Source organism: Cervus canadensis, chromosome 1 (assembly GCF_019320065.1).
Source record: "Cervus canadensis isolate Bull #8, Minnesota chromosome 1, ASM1932006v1, whole genome shotgun sequence".
Lineage (NCBI taxonomy): Eukaryota > Metazoa > Chordata > Mammalia > Artiodactyla > Cervidae > Cervus > Cervus canadensis.
The window spans coordinates 98,705,237-98,708,969 of NC_057386.1; the positions used below are offsets into that span (position 1 = coordinate 98,705,237).

General features: G+C 30.9%; 1 protein-coding gene across 3 annotated transcripts in view; it reads right to left on the reverse strand.

Annotated features, from left to right (window-relative positions):
• Positions 1-850: 850 nt before the first annotated feature.
• GRIA2 (glutamate ionotropic receptor AMPA type subunit 2) overlaps positions 851-3,733 on the reverse strand; it is a 180,855-nt gene continuing 177,972 nt past the window's right edge. For all 3 annotated transcript variants that reach the window (XM_043487600.1, XM_043487607.1, XM_043487623.1), the window contains one exon: positions 851-3,733. This exon is cut by the window's right edge and continues 1,065 nt beyond it. The gene's annotated coding sequence lies outside the window, so the exon portion shown is untranslated.

Below are 3,733 nucleotides of genomic sequence, written 5' to 3' on the forward strand. Positions count from 1 at the left end.
TATTAAAGATGGAAGAGCCTTCCTTTTCCTACAGAAATCCTGTAAATTGTACCCAGAGGAATATAACAAATTTGCAATTATTGAATCAGAATATGCCAGTGATGCAGAAATACAGCTTGACAGGAAATTTTTAATTCACTCTAGAAATTCTTAGTCATTTTTTGTGGTTATTAAGAAGACTCTGAGACTCTCTTGTCTTACCTTTGACAAAATGAACTGCATTCTAAGTGACCTCAAAGAAAAATCTCAGGAAAGACAAGCCAGAAGTAGATGGGTTAGCATGAAATAAAAGCCAAAAGGTGAGATGAATGAAACTTTAAAACTAGCTACCATTAGAAGCAAAATACATGAAAAATTGCATGAGAACAGGAAGAGAATGTAAAATGGTGAAACAAGGAGGAAAAAAATTATAAACACACAAATTCTTATGATCTAGATTTATACCAGGCACTTTGCTACTTGCATTGTATATTTGGTAATTTGTGTTAGTCGCTGGGCTTGAATACCTTCATTTTTATATAAATGTGTTTGAACCTTCATGTACTTAGAGTGCCATATGATATCTATGAGTTGTTTGAAACACAGAAATAGAGAAGTATAATTTATTGATTAGTACCTGATAGAATTCCCAATGTCATGATCTAGTCCAAGCAACACATTATGAGGGTGAATCCCTTTTAAAAAATCTGACACAACTGTCAGAAAACATTTAGTGCAACCCCAAATTCTCATTCAGAATATCATGATGATTCATTTATACTTACCCATCTTTAATGTTGGTGATTAAAAATAAACCATTTTTTTGCATTGAAACACATTGCACAAAATGCACTCTACTTTTAAGCAGGTGTTTATATCATTCGACTTCCTTTAATAAGCTTATTTAGAGTTCATACACCTGGAGAAGGAAATGGCAACCAACTCCAGTATCCTTGCCTGGGAAATTCCATGGACAGTGGAGCCTGGCGGCTACAGTCCATGGGGTCACAAAACAGTCAGACAAGACTTAGTGACTAAATAACAACAAAGAGTTCATATAAAATTTGTGGGACTTAACCAATAAACTCTCCAAAGTTCATAGTATATTACTAATAAACCTTACATCGTCAATTAAAATTGGCAATATAGAACATGTGTAACTAATTCAATCCATACACCTACTCATTTCATTTCAATTAGAGGAAAATGGAATATTTACCTGAATTGCACCTCATTATACACAACAGAATTGCAGGCTCTCTAATAAATAAACTCTTAACCAGTCTAAAACAGGTTTAAAGACCCACACATACCTTTTAAGGCATTAAAGTATTGAGTTTTGTTTATATTTCCGAGGCCAATAACTCTAGCATATGATGAGATAGGAAATAGAAAACTGGGAAGAAAATCACATTATATAGTTTTCTAATTATTTCCAGCAATGTTTTTTTAATGGTATTGTCAAGGTGTTGTATTAAAATCATCCTGTAGGGTTATTATGTTGTTAATGCTTCTCTTCATTTGCTCTATTTATTACCATGACCACCAAAATATTTACAGTATTTGCAAAGTTATGATTGCAGAATGTTAAGATTACGGTATATTTAAGCAGAACATTAGTACACTCAACTTTGAAACATTAAATATATTGAAACTGCAAAATTTTATACAACAAATTTTAATATGCAATTTTGAAGAACTAAAATGGCTTAATTTCAGAATATATTTTAAAGCACTGTCTAAATATTAAGATGATCATCTTTGTAGAAAGACAAAGTTGCAAGAGTTTTAGTTTCTCATCAATACTCTCTTCAGTAAAACAAGAAATGAGCACTTTTTGGAAACATGTATGCCTGGAAATGTGTTACACTGTGGAATTTTTAAAGCAAGTTACTTTTCTGCTCTTCGATATGCTAATAACAGCAGCTGAGCTAATAAAACAGTGCAAAATGAGGAACAAAATTAATAGTTATATTTCTACATATGCCCCAAACACTTAGTGATTGTAAGCTAAGAATGTTGAAAATGTTAATGATTTTAGCTAAAAAAGTTACTTCTACTTTATTACAAGTGTACCATGCTAATGTATACACTGGGCAAAGGAGGTCCTTGTTGAGTAGAAACAGCTGGGTTTGTTTGGGACTACACACGTAAGTACTTTTTTGTTTGTTTTGTTTCTCATTATTATTAGTTTTAAGGACTATCTCATAAAAATAAATAAAGATCTTTGTCTTTTTTAAGAACATGTTTTATGTATGACTGAAGTTTTTACAACATCCGAAAAAGCCATCCGATGTTAGATTTAAAAATAAAATCAAAAGCGTTTTCTGACATAGTACACATGAAAAATTGGAAATTCCAATATCTTCAATAGAAGTTGTAGAAAGTGTATGTCTCCTTGGAGCCTGACATCTACTTAACACAGCAGAAAATAAGGTACCATATACTGTAAACGAAAAAGTACAGTAAAGGACAGTTGTAAATTTACATAAGAATAGTTCATAAACATTTTGGTCTTTCCATAACAGTTTTTATATAAAATGAATAAAAAAACCTTTAGACAGCTGTCATCACTCTTGTTTGACCACATTTCACTTGATGCACACAGATATATTTATATAACAATATATTGATGCACCGTTACATGGATATTATACTATGATTACTGCTTGTAACTGAGATGTGCATTATCCAATCAACATTATCCATAGTTGAAATACTCTTACACGTATGTATTCTTGTCATGTTGTAGCTATAAAAACATGAAAATATAACTTTACATTATTTCAATTATTTACATTAGTTCAAGCTTGACAGAGAAAAATTGATAAGCTACAATTTGTAGAAGAGTAGGCCCAGAGGTACATTAAATAGCATTGACTGTATATTGTCATCTTTTTCATTTTTAAAAATCATTTTAAGTATAATATGGAAACAATTAGTCTGCAATTTGGTCATTCTAGCATTGATGATTTAAACTTAAAATGCACCTCCAACATTCTTGATGAGGAGAAATGCACTAAAATTATATTGTTTTATCCTGGAATTTGTGATTAGGGACAGCTAAATTTAAGGAAGACTATCATGATACCACCACTTTCCATGCAAGTGATTACTATTAAGACTCCACATTTCTCTTTCCCTTTGTGATACATAATAAATAAGAATGTTTTCAGGACACTTAGTAAAACACCAAGTGCGTGTCTGCAGAGATAGCAAGGATAAAAATATTAAAAATTATGACTGAATGTTAATAATTTTAAATTCTGAACTAATTATACTGTAAAGGGCATCAGTGAAAATAAATGGTCTTTTATGAAGGGAAAGATAGATCCTTTAAATTTCTCAACGAGAGAAATACAAGATCTTTAGTCATGAGTTACAGATATGTGTTTTAGCCATACTGGGCATTTTAAAATAGCTATTCTACCCAAGAAATAAAAGTATAAAAAATATTTATTTCAAGGTCATTTATATTGATGACAGTTGGAAGAAACTGTATTGCAGGTGACTCAAGAGTGCTTAAATTATTCATAATATATAAGATTTATGCCAGCTCTTAAAATTTTAAAAACAAAAACTCAGATTTAGTTTATGGAATTTGCTCAACAGGCATCTATCTACTTTCAGGGCATTTCTAACTTTATCTACAATTGATACTTCTCTCTCTCAGACACTGTAAAATGGAACCTCATCTACTCTGGTATTTGTTTTTTAAGATTAGCTTTTAAAATCTATTAGCATTTATCTACAG